Here is a 22066-nt window from a genome sequence, read left to right as displayed (position 1 = left end):
TTCATATACATAGTTTATAAGTAGGAAATGTTTCTAGTAATTTGCGTACTCTACTGCTTTTACAATTAAGATAATGAGGTGAAATCATTCAACTCTATAAACAATGATGAGCAACTAAATCTAACTATAGGAGATTAATGAGAATTTATCTAGACCACTGTTACTATCAAAGATATATTTTTAGGTCGCTGTCTCTGCCCTCCAGGCCGCGGTGAGAGTTGCCCCTGTGCCCAGTGCCTGACGCCACCCACCCGTAAGAACCCGAAGGAAGGAATCCACCATGCCCCCCAAATACAACGTGTTGACTCAAGATGAGCTGCGCAAAAGGCTGTACCAAATGTTTAAGGATCGGGGTATACTGGCCACGCTCAAGATGCAGCTGAGAAAGCAGCTGATTCAGGAATTGATGCACCCTGTATTGAGTGGAGAAATGGAGCCCCAGTCTGTTTCAGTGGAAGGGAGCCCCCTCTTAATAGGTGCTTCCAACTCTCTAGTGGCAGATCACTTACGAAGATGTGGCTACGAGTATTCACTTTCAGTTTTCTTCCCAGAAAGTGGTTTGGCAGAGGAACAGGTATTTACTATGCAGGATCTATTACAGCTCATTAAAATCAACCCTGAATCCAGTCTCTACAAATCGCTGGTTTCGGGATTTGATAAAGAGAACAAAAAAGGATTTCTCGTGGACTTTCTAAAAGAAATGGCACAATACCATCAGACCAGAGAGACTCGTGACATGGACACTCAGACAAGTCCAACATCTCTTAGCAAAGACGGTCTTGCTGAGAAGCTTCAGCGAATTGATGATCAATTTGCAGATGCTCACCCTCAGCGTCCAAAGTTAGAATCTTTAGAAATAAAGTTAAATGAGTATAAGAAAGAAGTAGAACAGCAGCTTCAGGCAGAAATGCAACAAAAGTTGAAGCACTTTAAAAATAATGAAATAGAAAAAATCAAAAAGGAAGAGAAGAAGAAGTCTGAGGCGGAATTAATGAAGTTCTGGAATGACGTTGAGAAAGCTTGTCAAGCAAAATCAGAAGCCCTCCTTTCTCGGGAAAAGATGTCCCTTGAGAGAATTCAAAAGCACCAGGAGATTGAAACAAAAGACATTTATGCTCAACGGCAGCTCCTACTAAAAGATATAGATTTGCTAAGAGGCAGAGAAGCAGAGCTGAAGCAAAGAATTGAAGCTTTTGAATTGGCCCAGAGGCTACAAGAAGAAAAAAATAAAAGTGTGAGTGATGCGCATAGGAGACGGGAACTGAATATAAAGACTATGGAGGAGACCTATGAGCAGAAGCTCAAGAATGAAATTCTGAAGTATCAACTAGAGCTAAAGGACGACTACATCGCCAGAACTAACAGACTGGTTGAAGAGGAAAGGAAGAATAAAGAAAAAGCTCTACATTTGCAAGAGGAGCTCACAGCTGTTAATTTGAGAAAGGAAGAACTCAGTCATTCTGCAAATCGTGTGAAAGAACTTCAGCTTGAGCTTGAGTCTCTCAGAGCCCAGTGTTTGGTAGTAACAAAGCAAAACCACCTGCTGAATGAAAAGATGAAAGAAATGAGTGACTATTCACTTCTAAAAGATGAGAAACAAGAGCTTCAGGAAGAAAATAAATTACTTAAACAACAAATGCAAGAGAGTAGAAATGAAAACTTGAATCTCTTAAACTGCATAGCTCAGCCATCTCCTGAGCTGCTACATTTTCAGAAAGAATTGAAGAAAGCAAACACTGCTATCCTGTTAGGGCATAAGGAGTTTGAAACCCACAAGGAAGCTCTGCAGAAGCAGCTGCAAAGTGAAATTGAGCATTCCACAAAGCTGAAGGCCCAGGTACTAGAGTACGAGACCTCTGTAAAGAGGTTAACTGTGCAGGTGGCCGATTTAACAACGCAGCTGAAACAAACTGAGACAGCCCTGGAGAATGAAGTGTACCGCAATGTAAAGCTGTTTCTGGTCAACGGAACCACAGTGTCTCCCAATGGTGGAACAAGCGGGGATTTCTTGAAAAATCCTCTCAAACAGGATCAGCTGACGACAGGCACAGTTACACCAAGAATCATAAATTATCCAAGTGCAAGCACGGATGGTAGCTCTCCCGAATCTGACCTTGAGTTTGTAGCCAACACCAAAGCAAGAATGAAAGGGCTAGAGCGTGAGGCTGAATGCTTAGAGAAAGCTTTCCGAGATTACTGTCAAAGAGTTCATCATTGGCCCCACTCTGGAAACCCACTAGCATCCCGGAGCCCACCTGCCCTGCACGTGCGAGGAACTCTCAAGAGCGTCATGTTACGTCCCTCAGAAGGACGTATTTTTACAGAGGAAGGAGCTGTGCCCAGGCAGCCTGCAGCAGGTGAGACAGAAGTGCAGAGAGGCACAACAGCCTCCCGGCTGCACAGAGGTGCTGGCAGATGCCTCTCCACCACTCCACGTGAGAGAGCTGAACGAAGCTCTGATGCTGAAATGTGCGTGGAAGGTCTGGGTCGATCCCAAGTTGCTGCCTCCAGTCCTTGTCCTGAAAGAATGCCGCAGCCTTCACCTGCTGAGTCTAGGCACAGCCTTTGCATCCATTTGCGTTCCAGCCCTCTAGAGCAGGAGGCCAGTCTTTATCAAAGGCAAACTGAACTCCAAGAGAGAACTGAACTTTCAAATCCAGACAAGCAATCTGTGAACAATAATGAGGAATTTGAATCTCGTGTAGATGCAGGGGACATGCCAAAGCGCTTAGAAGCGGATGGCCTCCATCCTGCTGGTGACATGCCTTGCTTTGACGCTGCCACGGCCGCTCTTCCTGCCGGACCTGTCTCCTCTCACTACCCAGGTGTAGGTCAGAAACAAATTGGGGAAGACGGTGAAGAAGAAAAAATACGGCAGCTGGTGAAAGAACAAGAGCAGAGAAAAGAAAGAAGTCAGAGTCTGCAAGAAGCTTTGCAAAGGGAACGAGGAGAACTAGAAAACCTCAATCAACAACGGCCGATGATTGAAGAGTCATTGAAGGTTGCAATGGAGAAAGAATTAGAAATGAGTATTCAAGAAATGAAAGACAGATCTGTTTGTGGTGAAAACCTTTTCAAGAAATACGTGAAAATCATCCAGGAGAATCAGGACCAGAAGAAGGACAATGAGAGCTCAATGAAGATTGTCAGAGAAGTTTCGCAAGTGGACACACTGCCATTTAGTGACAAAGACGAAAGTTTCCTAGGCTTTTCTCATGAAGAACCAGATGACTTTTGGTAACTGCATGTGCTGGCCAGGTTTTTACTCAGGTAACGATGAAAGGCCTACGAGTTCTCTGTAATAAGACAAATTTCTCAATAAAATTTGTTTGTGTAAAAAAAAGATATATTTTTAATTATTACAGTTACTAGTCAGCAGAAATTGACAAAGTTACACAGACTTTGCAGTTTTAAATTATTTAGATTTTATAATTATCTTTAAATAAGATCAGTATTCCTAGTAACTTACAGACATTAAATCACTAGGTTAAAAAAACTAGTTAAGATATACTTTACATTAAAATTATGTTTGTATCTGAATGTGCTTGTTACTTATAAGAATCTCCCAAGTACATGAAAAGTTACAATGATAAGGTATCCATATTAAGATGATATATTTAATGATAACTGCATATTACTAAAATATCTATTTGATGAATAAAAGCTACAGAGTTCTGGCCAAGATGGAGGTGTAGGTAGAGACCCTTCACTTCCTCACACAACCAAAAGGAGGATAACAACAAAGCTGAAACCAATAAACAACCAAAAGCTCCAGAAAATCAAACTGCATGGAACTCTGACAACCAAGGAATTAAAGAAAAAATCAACCAGAACAACCAGACTGGTAAGGCGGGAGACCTTGCCAGCAGGCTCAGAAAAACCACAGTGACACGTGGACCTTGGGGGTGGGGCTGGCTGCCAAGCTTGGTGGACTGAGCAGGAGGGGCTGACTTAAGGGGACTCAGAGCTGACTGTGGGCTACAGCAGTTGCCGAGGTAGGAGAAGATCCCAGTCTCAGAAGAGTCCGTTTAAAAGTGCACTAGAGCTGAGCAGGTGAGCTGCACTGTTTCCTCTCTGGCCCCTCCCCCACAGGCAGCGCCACAGCACAGCAAGGAGGGTTGCCCTGCCGGGGGAATATCTTAGGCCCCGCCCCCTTGCAACCTATCAGCTGTGCCAAGACAAAGAAATATGGCCCAAATGAAAGAACAGAGTAAAGCCTCGGAAAGAAAGCTAAGTGAGGAGATTGGGCCAACCTATGTGATGGAGAATTTAAAGCCCTGGTAATCAAAATGCTCACAGATCTGATTGAGCTTGGTTGAAAAATGAAAAAAACAAATGAAAGATACCCAAAGTGAAATAAAGCAGAATGTTTAGGGAACCAACAGTGACAGGAAGGGAACCAGGACTCAAAGCAACAATGTGGAACAAAAGGAAAAAATAAACATCCAACCAGAACGAAATGAAGAAACAAGAATTCGAAAAAGTGAAGAGACTTTTATAAACCTCTGGGACAACCTGAAACATTCCACTATCCGAATTATAGGGGTGCCAGAGGAAGAAGAGGAAGACCAAGAAATTGAAAACTTATTTGAACAAATAATGAAGGAAAAGTTCCCCAATCTGGCAAAGGAAATAGACTTCCAGGAAGTCCAGGAAGCTCAGAGAGTCCCAAAGAAGTTGGACCCAAAGAGGAACACACCAAGACACATCATCATTAAGTTACCCAAGATTAAAGATAGAGAATCCTAAAAGAAGCAAGAGGAAAGGAGAGAGATACCTACAAAGGAGTTCCCATTAGACTATCAGGTGATTTCCCAAAAGAAACCTTATAGGCAAGAAGGGGCTGGAAAGAAGTATTCATAGTCATGAAAGGCAAGGACCAACATCCAAGATTATTCTATCCAGCAAAGCTATCATTTAGAATGGAAGGGCAGATAAAGTGCTTCCCAGATAAGGTCAAGTTAAAGGAGTTTGTCAGCACTAAGCCCTTATTATATGAAATGTTAAAGGGACTTATCTAAGAAAAAGAAGATTAAAAACTATGACCAGTAAAATGACAACAAACTCACAACTATCAACAAATGAACCTAAAAGAAAAGAAAAACAACAAAAACAAAAACTAAGAAAACAACTAGAACAGGAAGAGAATCAGTGAAATGGACATCACACAGAGGGATTTCGGTGGGGATGGGGGAGGGAGGAATAGGGGGAAAAGATACAGGGAAGAAGAAGCATGGTTAGTAGGCATAAGGTAGATGGGAAGAGATAAAAAAACTGGTATGGGGAACAGAGGACTCAAAAGAACTTATATGTACAACCCATGGACATGAACTAAGGTGGGGGGGAATGCTGGAGGGTTGGGGGGCAGGGCAGAGGGGGTATAGAGAGGGAAAAGTTGGGAAAAATAATAGCATAATCAATAAAATATTAAAAAAATAACTAGAGTCACTTGCCAGTTATTCTGTCTACATAAATTTCAGAACTCTAACAAATGAATATCTTTCCAAATATGTAGACAATTGAGTTTATAATTGTCAAATAAATTTTTTGGAACAGTTTTAAGATAACAAATAATGGCTTTAAAAGTCAATGCCCCTTTAAAACTGCTATATTTCTAATGTTCTGAAGTCGTCCTAAAACTAGGAGAGCAAAGGTACTTTGATAAAACTCAACAAAGTATCAAGGCGGATCAGATGGCAAGGCATTCAAATGATTTTTTCCTTAAGGTACATACACTTGGGAATGTTAAATTGTCCAGTCATGTCCAGTCATGTGGCAGATTATGTTCTCAAAGTTGCCGCCATCATCATCGTCATCATCATCATCAGCCAAGCTTTTGTGACTCTGCTGGCCCAGAATGCCCTTCCCACCACCCTAAAATATGCCTGCTAAAGAAACCCTTTTTCTTCCAAAAGTTAAGAGATTTACTTAACTCTTAAGAGATTTGACTCCTTTCTCCACAAAGGATAGCTGATTCGTCTTGACACCTTTGTAGCAATTTTTGCTTTATGTAATTATTTAAAATAATGTAATTATTTCTTCCAGAACTGACTTCATAAGTCATAACATTTTTAAAAGAAAGACTTTACTAATTCATAATCTTCCCTAAATCCAAGGACCATAGGCCCTTGGGGGGGAAAATTTTACTATGACCTTTTATGTACCTTTTTGAGTAGATCCAACAGAAAACTGAATTTTTGATTGAACACAAAATTTATTTTAATAATATGTGCAGGTATATGATTGAGTAGTTAAAAAATAGTCTAGAGAGTCTGAAAAAGTAAAAATGACATTTCTAAAGATTTCTGTTTTCCTTGATTAAAATTAGCAAAATAGAGCTAACTTTAAAAGAAAAAATTATAAACATTTCTTGTAGTTTTGTTTCAAAATGAAAATAGTTGATGGGTTCACTAAGTGTATAAAATCTTTGTATATAATTACCAGAATTAAGATATTTTATTTCAAGCCTACTTGGTAAAAGTAAGCATCATAGAAATGCCTTTTGGAAATTATATATAGCTTGATTTCCTGTCACACAGTTTGCTTTTTCTGAGTCTTCCAGCCTCAGTAAAGGGTCAAAACCAGACTCCAAGAAACATCTTTGATTCCTCCCTTTCTTGACTGCGCATGCAACATGATGTGCCCTTCGCCCGGCACACTGTCCTCACAGATCTTGATGGTTCCTCGTTAGCAATTTTCTCTTCAGTCCAAGACCCAGCTCCCCAGGGAGTACTTCCTGATCTCTCAGGCACTCTAGAGCAGGGGTGTCAAACTCATTTTCACGGGGTGGGGGGGGGGGCACATCAGTCTTGTAGTAGCCTTCAAAGGGCCAGATGTAATTTCAGCTCCTTAACAGTTAAGGAGTAGTTACATTTATATAGTCCTAAAATTATTTCAGCCCTTTGAAGGCACCCAGGAGGCTGATGTGGCCCCCGGTGGAAATGAGTTTGACGCCCCTGCTCTAGAGCCTCAGATCGCATGCATCACCGTGGTCTACTCTCTCTTTCTCTCTCAGCACCGTCTGGAGTTACATTGTCCGTTGCATGTTCTCTACCAGCATATGAGCTCTCAAAGGCAAGACACTTTTTTTTTTTCTTGTTCTTCCCAGTATTCCAGCAGCTTATACAATGTTTGCACATAATACCCACTCAAAACTATATTTCTAATGAATATTTTGAGGACAGATTTTTAACAATTTATTTCATTCAATAAACACCTCATTTGTTTTTAGCATTGTACTAAGCAAAGGTAAAAGGACATATATTGAAAGGCAAACATTTTATCACTTTCTAGTAACCTGATAAAGTTAGACAACTTGGCATTCTTCCTCCACTCTTGTTCTTCTCTCTCTCTCTCTATCTCTCTCTCCCCCCTTCTCTCCCCCTCCCTCCCTCTCCCTCTCCCTCTCACTTTCTCTCTCTCTCCTCCCAGGGAACTTCCTCACAGAAAGAGAGAATGGCAAAAGAGAGGGAGAGTGGTGAAATGGAAATAGCAAGGCCTCCAGCAGTTAGATGGGTTGTGACTTCCAAACTACATGATCTTAGACTAGCTGTTTAGGCTCATAGAGGTTACTATGTTTCCTCACTTGCAAAACAGGAATTATAGCTTACATTTTATTGCTTGTTGTGAAAACTGAATATAACAGTGACTGTGTGTAATAAATATCTTAGCACATCATAGGCTTGTAAACATGGAAGCTTTTATTACTATTATCTCATGAAATGATCTGAGGTCAGTCATGCCCCAAGCCAATTTTCTTTTGAGTAGTGCTTGCATAAGACCAATTTTTGAGGGGATAATTGGCAACTACCTAGCATATTAAAATACAATATGTATCATAATTTTAATAGTCTGGTTCTTTTCCTATCCTTGAAAATAAGAGAAGAGACCATTGTGACTCTGATTCCCACTGCTTCCTGCCAGACCCCACGGTAGGCGCGGAGGCAGTGCTCCGTCAGTGATGGCTGAGTGAGTAATGCAGGGCGGTCACGTCAGAAACATGTGCATCGTCTTACAGTGAGAGGATGTGAGGTCAGGTGGCTGGCTAAGGAAGGAGCATCCAGTAGGTCCAAAGCAGAGAGAGAGAGACCCAAAGTTTATCCAAGAGGAAATATGAAGTACATCTGGCTGTGTGGTATTAATAGTCTGGAGCTAAAAGAATATGTCTCTGAGGTCAAGAGACCTACCAAATATGGGAGCTTAAGTCAGCAGCAATGTAGTAACTTTTCTCATGAATAATTTTGTAAAATCTGACAAGACTAATTTTATTTAGACAACATTGGTGGGTAGCATTTTCTTATTTTAAAATAAGCCCAGTTAGTAAGTTACGTTAGGTGCTTTGGCAGTGGATCTAATGTAATTTCAGTTCCATTTCTATTTGGGCTTAAATCACCCTCTATTTTACTTGATTCCCTGATCAGGAATATTAACAAAATAAGTGTGTCAAGCACATATTAGTCACCAAGTCTAATAGAGACACCATCCCCCAAAGGTATGTATTTGTGTGTGTGTGCCCGTGTGTGTGCCTGCATGGGCATGCGAGTGTGATGTGCTCCACAGCCACTGCCCTGCCTTTGGGAGCTGGGGATTTGAACCCTCTTCCCCTTTAGGTAACTGACATAGCCAGAGATTAATCTGCCCTTCCATCTGTTGCTCTGAGATATAGCAGGGCTTGGGACCCACCATGTATGAGGGGTTACAGGGAAAGCTGGAATTCTGCTCTTGTATAGATTGAGTAACCCCAGTAGAATAGTTTGGTTTAAGATCTAATCCAGGTCTGTGTGGGGTTGAATCTATTCAGAGTCTAAATTGGACTTTGTTTTTTTTTCCTTCACCTCCTTCCTTCCCTCCCTCCCTCCCTCCCTCCCTCCCTTCCTTCCTTCCTTTTCCTCACCAGAGGACATGCTTATTGATTTTAGAGAGATGGGAAAGAATGGAGAGAGAGGGGGAGAGAAACATCATTGTAAGAGAGATATATTGATTGGTTGCCTCTTGCATGCACCCCGATTGGGGACCACACCCACAACCCAGGCATGTGCCCTGACTGGGAGTGGAACCTGTGATCCTTCAGTTTACAGACAACACTCCGACCAACTGAGCCACACGAGCCAGGGCTGGACTTCATTTCTCAAAGCTACCTATATCTTCCTTGGGTCAACACAGAAATATAAGACTCCTCTGGATCAGAGGAGTCTCCATATGACTTCAGCAGAACAAATTCCTTTAAGCTTCCTAGACTGATTCATGCCCAAATCTGTCCAAAGTTGGTGGAGGGGGCACATTTCAGAATACTTTTGGCCATGTGGAAATTACCTATAACTGTGCTGTGAAATATGGTGGCTACCAATCCTATGTCACTATTAAAATTAAATTTTAATGAATTGAAATGAAATAATTCAGTCCCTCACTTACATGAAGCTCAAAAGCTACATGTCCATGCATTAACATAGATATAGAATATTTCCATAAGAGCCTACTTGGTTTCCCAAGCAAAACGTTTGCAGTGGACTTCAAAGTTAGTCTAACCTGTGGACTTCCAATAGTCATGTGCTGAATGGTATAGTAAGTAAACTCTTTATTTCCTCTACCGGCTCAAGCACCTAAAGCTGCCCTTCCATAATGCTCGTTGGACTGGTCAATACTTACATGATGTCATCATTCCCCTGCAACTGTGAGCTCTGTGAAGGCTGGCCCTGGTCTTCCTTGTCATTGTTTCCCCAGTATGTAGTACCATGCCTAGAACATAGATATTGTTCAATAAAGTTGAATGAATGAATATATGAATAAATCCTAACTTTCTATATCTCACTCATGGATAAAAAAGCCAAATTTTTGAAGTTAGTGTGAGGATTAAATTAAATAGTGTATATGATGTAACCAACACATGTCTCACATAAAATAGGTGCTTGAGTGTCTACTTCCTCTCTTGTCCTTTGATGAATAGCAGCCTGGGTCACTTGGATCCACAGGTCACAGAGACTTCTGGTCAAGCTGACAATTTCCCTAGGTTTTAGCCCTTGTATTTCCTTCCCTTTGATCAAAGGCTTGGCTTAAGTTATTAACTACAGGGAAAAAGATCAGAGTTCAGTTCTGCTATTTGGCACTGAGGCAGCAGTTCTCCAAGGGAACAAAGTACTAACTCAGAGCAGTTCGTTTCATAATTCATTCTAGAAATCTCTTCAAGACTAAAATCCTGGCTTTTTACCAACCACACGGTTCATTCAGCCTTCTCTCCTCATATCAGAATTCTGAATAGCAAAACAGTGCCAACAATTAACTGCCTAAACCATTCCTAGAGATTCCTAGACATGAATTAGTATAGCAGGGGCATTTCGAGGGAGAACTTTGGAATGAATAGCAGTTTAGGATGAGCATTTGAAGTTGTTTTCTTTGCCCTTCTCTGTGCTTTCAACTCCCCTGAAATGCTACCTTTGTATATTTAAGAGGTGGGGAGAGATGGCAAATTTTTGTTTAGCTTAGGGGTAGTTATTGCAAAAGCCAATTCTAAGATGCACAGAGAAAAAAGGGGGAAAGGAAAAGGTCCTGAGAGGTTTCCAGGGTGGTATTACGGAGCACATGGTGGAAAAGTTTTAGCCATCTGCTAAAGGATATTATAAAAGTAGAGACTGTGCTAAAAAATAAACTGCCGGGTTGTCCTTTGCAGAAAGTTAATAAAAAGAAGGAAGTGAAAGACCGCTCATTATTTTTAATGACTTTGCTTTCCAGCAGAGTGCCTGTATCTCTGCCTTTACTTTCTGCCTTCTTTCAGTTCATTATAACACACTAAACTCCTTAGAATGATGGCTTTGTTCTGAAGCACAGAGTTCATCAAGAGGCTCACAGTCCAGGCTGACCAGTTGGTAACCACAGTCCCAGTGCCAACGTGGTGATGCAAAGATGAGCCCAGGATGTTGTCCACAGAATAGTCATCCACCACGACTGCCCGCCCTTCCTGCGCACTGTCCTTGTCGTTACAGGGAGTCAGCTCTCAATGCTTCATTGTGCTTGGTGGGTGACGCAACTTTCGGCCAGCCATTAAAGTAGTAGTTTCAAAAGCAGCTCATCCTACTTTGGTAAGCCAGTAGGCCCTGTGGTATGGTTAGAAGCAGCTTTTTGTTTTGTTTTGTTTTGTTTTAATTCCACATATAGCATGTATCTGTGTGTATGACACTTGCCTTATTAGTTTCATTATTTCCATATACACTATTTGAGTATATAATTTTGTGCTGTACTTTCAGAGTAAGTGGTTTTTCTAGGCTAATATCCTTGGCTATCGATGGCCTCAGATGTCCCATAATAAATTCTGAAAATGTGGATAATAAATTTGTTAATTATGAAATGAAAAAACAGTAAGTAACCCTTCATTACTTCACAGTGATGCTGAAGGAAGGTAAGTGGTTTAACCTAGGCATGTACACGTTTCATAAAACAGTCAAACAATGTAAGCCTACAAATATAAAATAAGGATATTTACACACACACACAGAATGAAAATTCTAGCTCCAAACTCTATATTGGGTATACCTGCTGTCTTTGATAGTTTTTTTTAAAAACCATGTTTCTGTTTCCAAATAAGGACTAAATGGGCTGTGCTTTAGAAAAAGCTCTTTGAATTCTGTGTTCACAAATCCCTGTGTTTTAAAAAAGAGATAAATGCTCTAGAGGGTGCCTGAGATGGACGAGGAGAGTGAGCTCGCGCCTGGAAATTAGGCAGCGACATCTTCTCTGAACTGAGTGGGACCAAGTCCCTCCCATGTCCTTCAGATAGAAGCATCAGAGAGTCACCTATTCCTAAACTCGGGAATTGGAGTGACACTCTGCCTGGTTTTCCTATGTTTCCACTTGAGCATGTATGTTTTTTAAACAAAATAAATGGAATTTTTTTCCCAAAAAGTATTCAGGCACCGTACTCTTAAAAAAAGCCTTGCTAAAAATAAAGTATATGTTTATTCATTAGTTGTCCGGCACTTCTAGGCTCAGTAGGCACACAGACAGGCTGTTTGATGTGGAGTTAGTAACATCTACGTAGAGCAGAGCTGGTGACCATCTTGGTGGAGAAAAATCCACACAAAACGTACTGCTTTGCTTGCCTTCATCCAGGAGAGGAAAAACCTGACTAGGATCGCCTTGCTGTATCTAAACTCTGTCACAGTGTTGATTTAAAAAAAAAAAAAATGCAGTTTAGTGTCATGCGAGGAGGAGAGAATAAAGCCAGCCAGCCAATTTGAAAGAAAAAGGAACATATTTTACTTCTCCCCAAAGCCCAGTAGAGATTCAGTTAGAGCTATTTTTACCCTCTCCCCAAATGATTTAACTTTGTTGTCTCTTGACAACGATCTAGAGTTGTTTGATCTGTTTAGTTTGAAAAAGACAAAGGTGATAAACCGCTCAGCAGAAAACTAATTAGGAAAAAAAGAGTTCATTGGATCGCAGGAAAAATAATAAAATGAACAAAGAAAGCAAATGTTCTGTTTGGTCATCAGCTGGGTTCATACAATGCAGGGGGAGTTGCCAGAGTCATTTTCCCCAAGGCCAGGCCTGCTGTAATTGACTTCTTACATGTTACAATCCCTAGGAATATTGTCAGATGTGGCCATGAGAACTCAGTCAAGGAGTTGGTGATGTGAGAGAGGTGGGGATGGTTAGATGGAACTGTGAGGAATAATAGGGACAACACCAGCTTTAGAGGGTGAAGAAATACCGCTTGGGGGAAATATTTGATTAATCACATTGATAGCTAAACCACTCTATTAAGAGTTACTAGTTGGGATGTTCAGCTGCATTTCCATCTCACGGTGGAAGGTTTCCCTGAGCTCTGTGTTACAGGTGTGCAACTTCCTAAGTGTGTACATGCACACATTTGTGTCTTCGGGGGGGAATGTTTGGGAGTGTGATTTGAAGAGTGGGTAGAGTGGAGAAGAAAACAGTTTCTATTTCAAAAGTCACTGTTTGGAACTGCAGTGTGGAAACAGGCGCCAACTGTCAACAGTGGACTGGGACGCACTATCCTCTTGAAGGCTCAGTTTGTTCACTTACAAGAGGCAAATTAACCGACTCATGGGTAAGAAGAAATACGTAAAACGCTTTTTATTATCTATATAGGAACAAACACATATTAGTTCCTTTTTTACCTCTCTGTCCTGAGACCTACTTTGAATAACCATCCCCTTCTGCAACCTGTCCAGGACAAAATAAACCAGAAAATAACCCACAGTAAACTACTGAATAGAATTAACGCTTATTCGTCCTATACCTGAATATGTAAAGAGTGTTGGGGTATGGTAAATAATGGAGAAATATGTATTTGGCAGATTGTTGGTTTTCAATTGAATTTCCTATCTATTCCACTCCGATTACTCTGATGCCCTTGGTGGCACAATAGGAAAACTGCTACTAATAAACCCAGGTCTGGAGTAAAAATGACTTTTAACAAGCTCTACAGCTTTCATTCTTTTTCTTGTGAAGACTACTGAGCTAATTAGTTTAGAGTACCAGCATAGAGAGAGAATTCCTAAAAATAGATAGTTATTAAGAGCCTTGGGGAAATATTCTACTATAATTTGCTTTCCGGATACGATTTTTAAGTAGGTATACAAGAATTATTGCTCAATTATAATAAAATTCCTATGGAGTTACACACACTATGTTAATCAGTGTGAGCTCATTTTGGCCCACATGTTATTATAATGAATACCAACGTGTGGGGAAGGGTCAGACAAGACAGAGAAACAGATGATGTAGGAACCGAGAAGCCAAAACGGAAAGCAGAGAAGCTACAGACAACAATGGATCTCATCTGAGAAAAGGGAGGGAAGCTGGTGGTTTGTGCAATCAAACTTCTTTGTACTTTAAAGCTTCATTCCCTGAAAATGTCACAATATCATTTCCATCTCCAAAAGGGTAAAGTCCTAGGCTTGGTAAGGAAGGAGTAAATGGAAATTGCAGAAAGATCATTTTCTTCCCGGAACAATATAAAAATTTGGCTGCCTTTTCTGGCAGAGAAATGTTGAATTACAGTATATTTCTTTTTCATATAATATATGGCCTTTCGATGAGATAAGTCTTTAGGGAAATGAACCAACATCCTTTCCCACCCTCACGAGCTGTCAGATTATTTTATTTGTTTGGCAAATACGAATTTGCTGCACATTATCCACTGAGATGGGCCAAGCAGAAGATGTAACAGCAGTACGCCACACACAATCACAGTCAACCCAACATAACTGCCATTTCTCATGACGCCACACTCATTCCCAAAGCTCATCCTTCCACAGGCAAAACGACTTGAGGCTATTTAGTTAATTTTATCTGCTAAGCAGGGTCTCGTCTGGACAGCACCTTGAAGAGAGTTCTTCAGGAAAAACAAATCTTAACCCAGAAAGTAATGATGTTAAATAAGTTTCACCTTTCCCTGTCAAGTTGAACCCATGGGGGAGGATATTTGATCTCCTGGATGAATGAAACAGAACGGGAATTCTGGTTCATTTTTCTTAAGAACTCCATGTCTCCGTGTGCTTCCTGCCAGTTGTTTGCAATATTATCTGAAGCTCGTTCCAAGTGGTTACCCATATTCAAACCAGAAAATTCTATATTCTTTGTACTACTGGTCTACTGCTCTTGTACAATGATTTGGGATTTTTTTTTTCCTGTCTATAATACCTCTAAGTTTTATACTAAAATGCTCCCCAGAAAGCTCCTCACATACATTGAATGAGTTACTCTGTCAGTAATGATGTAGAGTAGACCAGCCAACTACTTTTCTATTAATTGCTGACCGTTAATAAGATGTGCATTAATGGAAGACTTCGTGACTACAACTCTCATAACATTTAATCCTTTAGTTATATGACAAAAATTTGTCTGAAGTTTGATTTATCACTGTAACTCCTAAAAACAGGTCTAGCACGTCATTGGATCTTAATATTAGCAGAATGAGAACTTGTAAGTCTAATAACTTTAACATGAATGCTGTTTTGTGAATTGCCACCAAATTTGTAAGTGCCCTTTTTTACAACCGTGCATCAGGTGTGACTAATGGCCTGATGACCTTTCAGTGTAGATGGGGAAAAAAGACATAACTGCAGAAACAGTAAAAACCTGAGCAGCAAGTTGGCATTAGAGAAAGATTAAAGATGGTGTTAGGAGATTTCAGAAGAGAGAGATGGCAATTGGCTCAGAGAATCAAGAAAGAATGTTTGCAAACAGCCTTGAAGAGTAGGCCAGTGTGGTGAGAAGGCTTGAATAAGGTATAGCCTGGACTCTGGAGCTGGACACCTAAGGTCAAACTGTAGCGTTATCTAGTCAGCCTAGCCATCTGCCACTGCTGAAGTAACTTAACCAGTCTGGGCAAAATGCAGGTGATAATAGATTCTGCTTTACAGCAGAGTTGTGAAGATCACCGTAGTTACTATATGGATTCTCCCGGTGAAGGCAAAATATGAGGTTCACTTCTACCAACTGGTGATCGTGTTTTTATAATACTTGACTGACCTCCTTTAGTGAAATGGAATATTGAAATTATTCAGATAACATCACGAACAGCATATCTTAGAAGGAAGTGAACATCAAATCTTTGAACATGTGATTCCAGACTCTGCGAACAGCTACAGCCGCCTTTTGAGGGACTCCCTTCCCACATACAGTGTGGACAGATCTAATCGTTAGCACTATTTCTATCACCTGGTGGAAGTCATAACAACATTTGCAGCCATAGTAGCACTAAAATACTTCATTTGGCAACTGGCACACTTGACAAGAATATAAAACTCTGGCTATGATGGGCGCTGGGGCAGGGATGGGGGAGTGGGGTGTCTAGTATTCAGGCTTAGAAACCTGGGCTGCTCCTTTGAAAAATCCCTCTGATAAATGCAAGTTCCCCTCGTGCCTTCAGGAATCATTTTTCACAGGATGTAAAGGACCTACGATGAAAAGCACCTCATTTGAGACTCCAGGAGGCAACTACACAGGGTGCCATGCATTGTTACTTAAAACTTTTAAGGAACTGAAATTGAAATGGCCTAAGATTTCTGAAACCAAAGCAGAGTGTTGCTCACCGTGCTCCTCGAGTGCAATAGGAAAGATGGTACTCTTCACTGAAGTTCTTCTGATCCACCTGAAATCTCCACCCCAGTCTGGCCTTTCAAACCTAGCACAAAGACCTGTGTACATTTTCTCCGGCTGTAACCTCCGGAGGGAAATCACAGGGCTAGACAAATGGTAAGTAAATGTTCTTTAAAATTCACGGCACCTCAGTACGTCCTTCAGTGCAGTTCTGCTACTGAGCAGCAACAGGAGAAATTACTGGCTCCAAACAACAGACATATTTGTTGATTTTCCTTCAATTGTTAAAAAAATCAGAATATTATTATTTATAGATGTAGCTCTCTGGGAAATTAGAATTTGTTTACAGTGCAGTCGTTTCAGTCCAAATAAAAATGAAACACATTTTAAAAGCCAGGTTTACTTGAATTAATGTACCCTCCTAGATTAAAAAAATAATAAATTAAAACCAGTGTCAGTGTTGTATTATAACAGGCTATCATTTTTACTTCTTATAAAAGAAGTTATGTTCATTTTAAAATTCACTTTCTTCCAGCAAATTCCTCTCTTCATAGTGAAATCTCATGTATTTATACACCATATTTTCAGAGAAGGAGGACGAATAGTTTATGTTACTAGAAGTGGCTGATTTTGTCTCCTGCTACAGAAAGAAAAGGCTTGATTAGTAACACCGGGTGGACATAAGGGCAATCATGTATTGTATTCATAGTTGTGCATAATTCTTTTCAGCTGTTAAATAATTGATTTTAAAAATCCTTAATGCATTTTAAAAAGGGTTTAAAATATTTTTTAAATGTAAAATTAATAGAAACATTGATACAAACATACCTTTTTTATCAATAAAAGCAAGCAGGGAAAGAGAATTTTTGGAAGATAACTATGTATACTTTATATATCACTTTAAAGAGGTTTGACGAGCAAATTCAAGTAAGAACAAACAAAACTTTTCTACTCAGCTTGATTTTAATTCAATTGAAAAAAAAACAAGCACTTAAAAATAATACCATTTGAAAAGAATAAAACTTTTTTTAAAACCAAAATTTGGCAGAAGCTATATTTTGACTTGAAAAGAATGTTCTCAAGCTGATAACTTGGAATCAAAATTGTCAGCATTTATAACCAAAAAGAATAAGGTCATCTCAACTCTGTTTCCAGGAGAGGGCTGCACCCATTCCAGAGGGCAACCTAGTGCCTTCCTTGAACCAGCCCAGGGGAGGCTGGGGCCTGGAAGACCAGTGATGCCGCAGGTCAGGAGGGAGGTGAGAGGCAGAGCCTGCTCTGTACCCTTGCTGCAGCTGTCACTTCTCGCCCCCACTGCCATTCTATGTCATATCAAGACCCTCTTCTTGAAGAGGGTCACAGAGTTCTGCATCTGAGGGGATGCTTACATGTTTCCTGGATTCTTTAAGCTGCCACGGATTAAATATAAAATCCCAGTAAAGAGGCTTTAGGAAGATATTCCTGGTGAACTCAGAAGGAAAGGAGCCCAGGGAGCAGCATCCTTATCCAAAGATCAAATGGGGGGCAAACAGCCAGAAGTGATCAGAAGCTTCAAAGCAAAGAAAGAAATCAGACATTTTTGTTCCCCCTCAAGATAAGGGATTATTCGTTACAATCTTTTCCACAAGTATTTGGTTCAGAGTTGGAGAATAAGTCAAAACTTTTGCTGTCTTCAGATATTCTAATGTTTTTATCTTCTTAAAGATTTACCTTTTATAATGTAAAGCACTCAAAACCACAGGGAAACGGCACCATCTCCCAGTCAAGTTCAGTGCTTGTCAAGACAGAGTGCTCTGCAGAGATGCAGATACATTTGCGAGTTTGGTCGTGTCACTTATTGATCCTTACACAATTCTCTTAAATTGTTGTAATAACAGCTATTACTTCTGACACTTTATCAATGGGAAGTGAGGATTCAGGACAAAAAGATGGGAGTGATGTGCGACAAGGCCCATCCATCCATTCAGGCCTGCAAGGATGGGCGGTGCGAGACAGCGGTGACGAGAAGTGGGGGTGACTCGCCATTTATTGAGAGATCTTGCGGAACGCTCACCTGTCTGTCACACAAGGCCAAGATAAGAAGAGACCTCGAAGAGATGTGAAACAGAAAACCTGTATCACTTTTTCTGACCATGCTTCTCAAAATTTTGGTCTCCTAATCCCCTTATACCCTTAAAAGCTAGAAGGACACTAAAGAGCTGTGGGCTATATCTATCTATATGTACCATATTGGAAAATAAAACAGCAATATTAAAACACTTATTAATCTAGCTGTTAAATAACAGTAATAAACATTTTCTTATGCAAAATAACTCTAGTCTCCCCAAATAAATGAGCTGTGGGAATGGAATTGTCATACACTTCTGAACATCCTTTAAAGGGTCTGGCCTAACAAAGTTAGCTGGATGGTCTCGTCTGCTGCTGCCTTCTGTCGCTCGTGATGTGTTATTTTGGTTGAAGTATGTGAAGAAAATCTAGTCTCACACATATATTGGGAAAAGGGAAGAATATTTTAATAGCCATTTTACATAATTATGATTGTGCTGCTTTTACACTACAACAAAATTCAAAAAGTGGTAGTTTCTTAAAGATGAGTTTCCACATGGGACCTGAATCCATCTTCGTGAACTTTTCTGTCGTCGGTTACACTGGCCTATCGTGCACCTTGAATGAGTTTTTAAAATCAATGCATGATTTTTACCACATCAAGGTTTGTTATTTAGAAGATATTGGCTCATTTTTTTTAATGTAGATCTTCCAAATGAACAGTGGAGTACTCCATTGCGCACACGTGAGAAAATGAGCTTTTATAGGCAAATAACGTACGAGCATTATTACAAGAATTATTGGACTCCTAGACTCTCTGGAAGGGTCTCAGGGAGCCCCTGTGGTCCATCTCTTGGAGAACAGATGCTCTGTACTTGTGTTTATTTTTTTCTCCACATGGTTTAATCTCATCTGTTGCCCCTGACACTCTTTGACCTTCCTTTGATTCATGTCACACTTCTGAAAAATTCTGAAAGGCTAACTTCTACGCAGCCTTTGGTAAAGTTTTAGTCTAGATGCTAGTTTTTCTAAAAATCCTACTCTGACTTTCCTTAATCTGCACCAGGTGCCCTGTCCTACAGGTATTGTCAAAACTGTGGCTTGTTTACTTTCCTGAAATTTCTAAATGGATTTAAGTCCCAAATGGACAAGAACCACGTCTGTGTATATCAGTATAGAACTTATATCTTTAATGTGTCTGCTTTTATCAATTGAAAGAATAAAAATCAAGAAATAGTGATATGGGGTGGAAATAAAGAGAGGGTTTTCTGCTGCATTAAATTGTACTTCCTTCAGTCTAGTATTGGACTCCTGATATAGCGTGAGTATGTTATATGGAATTTTCTCTTTGTAGGTAAAGATTATCTCTCTGCTAAATCCCATTCTTCAAGTTACAGGTCAGGTTATCCCTCCTCTAAAAGAAACAAAAACAAAAGAAAACCCCAGTATTTCTGCTCGCCTCCGTTCAGTAGCTATCGTTCATTCCTTCGGACATACATAGCAGCCCTAAAGTATTTTCATACTGCTCATTTGGCAACTTACCCTGTATTCATTACCAGGGGTTATCTGGGACCCATATTTTCCCAATAAGCAGTGAGCTCCGAGAGAGTAGCGGTCATGTCCATGTTCTTTCTGAGCCTCCCTGTACCTGTCACAATCCTTGACACACAGCAGATGAGTAGTAATTGGTGTTGACTGATTAACTGGCTTGTCATTGGGATCTCAGTCTGCTTCCCTAAAGGACCATTCCAAAATAATATATCATTGATTTAGAACTTGCAGTACAGCCTTATTTTACACTTTGATCTAGAAAACCTACGCACTGCAAGGCAATAGCTATCTTTAGAAGAAGAAAAGTACGCTCCAGTTCAAATTCTTCTTCAGTACTACCCTCATTAAATCGGACAAGTCTGTGCCCCAAAGAACGCGCACTTTTTGTAGACATCTTATTGTGTAAGCTATAGTTGCAAGTGACAGAAACTCAAAACATCTTAAGCAAAAGGGAAGTTTATTGGCTCGTGCAATTGTTAAACCCATGGGTGGAGATGTTTGCATTTAAGCCTAATTAAATCCAGAAGCTCAAACAATAATAGAAGCTTACCAATCTTTTGGATCTCTCTGAACATCCATTTGTGTTCTTGTCTCTCTTCCTGTTGGCCTCATTCTCTCATGCTTTAGGATTTCAAGAAAGCCAGGTTCTAATGCTTGCAGCCTTTAGTCCACATGGAACAGACACTCCAGCATCTACATTTGGAATCTCAGTGGAAGTGCTCTGATTGGCCCAACTTAGTCCATGTGGTCACCCCTTAGACCAATCATTATAGATAAAATGTTAGAGTTCCAGGGTTGGCCAATCCCTAGTCCTGTGCCCACAGCTGTCATCCCAGGGTTGCCACAACCAGGCAGTGTGGGGTGAGGTGAAAGCCTAACAGATACTGAGAAATTGTGCAGAAAATGATTATAAATATAACTGCATGAGTTTTCACAGATTTCTCTGCAATGATAGTAAATTAGTATTTGGTCAAGGCAAGAAATATTTAAAGTTAGATGCAAAAAAATGTTATGTTTGGGTTATCAGATAAAACAATATTTGTTACTTGGGAAAAATAGTATTTCTTTTATTTTTATTTTTTAGAGAGAGGGGAAGAGAGAGAGAAAGAGAGGGAGAGAAACATCAATGTGTGGTTGCCCCTCGCGTGGCCCCCACTGGGGACCTGGCCCGCAACCCAGGCATGTGCCCTAAACTGGGAATCGACCAGCGACCCTTTGGTTCACAGGCCACGCTCAATCCACTGAGCTACATCAGCCAGGGCATATTTGTTCTTTAAAAATAATTCTAGTTTGGAAGAGATAAGATATGTGTTTTATCAACATATTAGTGAGTTGTAGGTATATCATTTACCCTCTCTGTATTTCATTTTCCTTGCAGTAAAGTTAAAGAATTTTCTATTATATTTTTCTTTCACGGTCTTAGGTGGAAAATTAGATATGTATTTGATGTACCTAAAATGGACCTGGCATGTAGCAGATATTCAGTGCGTGTTCGACCCATTATTCTTTACTATTGTTTTCTTCCCCTCATTCCTTTCCTCTCTACTGCAAAAGATGAGGAGCAGACTGGCCAGCTCTAGGGCATTCAAGGCCCAAATATGCCTGTGCCCCCTGTCCTGTTTACTCTTGCTCTAAATCAGTGGTTTCTAACTTGGGCTACACATTAAAATCACCTGGTGATGGCTTAAAACCCCTGATGCTTAGCTGCCCCTCCACAAAGTCAGCCAGAACCTGGTGTAGGGCCTCAGAGCAGTACTTATAATTCCCCAGGTGATCCCAGTGTATAGCCAAAGTTGAGAATCATTTCTCTAAATTCTAAAATTCTTTTGGTATTATACAGATATTAGTGGCAAGTTGTGTTGTTAACATTTACCAGGTTCGTCACTGTTTCTGCATTAATCATGTCTTTTATTTTCTGTTTTCCGATGCACTGACATCTGGGGGGGGGGGGGCCTTGCTGACTCTGGAGAGACCACTCCTCCTGGATTCAGCCAGTTCCTTGTGGATAAAAGGGTTGCCAGCAAGAGTATTTTTCAAATACACCCCAGCCACCCTCTTTATCAAGCTGCCACACTCCGGCCAGGATCCGCTTGCCCTAATCACCCCTGGGCAAGGTACCAGACAACAGGGCACAGCTGTTATGTCTTAAATATGCTAAAATTATTAACTACCCTAAATCTGCTTACCCCACCTCACCTGTTCCTTCTTGAGCAAACCGTGATGAAGCCCTTGCCCACAGTCCTCCCTCGCCCCGTCTCCTGCAGACGTCTCCCTGTGTGGATCCTCCTGGCGTGACATGTCCCCTCCACTCCAGAACTGTGAGTAACAAGCTACCTTTTAAAATTGTATTTGTCTCCCGATCTTTTGGTCTTACGGTACCTCAAAATTTCTATGAATGCACTGTTTTCTA

At 40.5% G+C, this 22066-nt stretch overlaps 1 pseudogene; it reads left to right on the top strand.

The window, feature by feature from the left end:
- The first annotated feature begins 277 nt into the window (after positions 1–277).
- On the top strand, positions 278–3241 carry LOC112318492 (centriole and centriolar satellite protein OFD1 pseudogene; annotated as a pseudogene).
- The last annotated feature ends 18825 nt before the right edge of the window (positions 3242–22066 follow it).

Source organism: Desmodus rotundus, chromosome 3, assembly GCF_022682495.2.
Source record: "Desmodus rotundus isolate HL8 chromosome 3, HLdesRot8A.1, whole genome shotgun sequence".
Taxonomy (NCBI): domain Eukaryota; kingdom Metazoa; phylum Chordata; class Mammalia; order Chiroptera; family Phyllostomidae; genus Desmodus; species Desmodus rotundus.
This window is presented reverse-complemented; position numbering and strand designations above follow the sequence as displayed.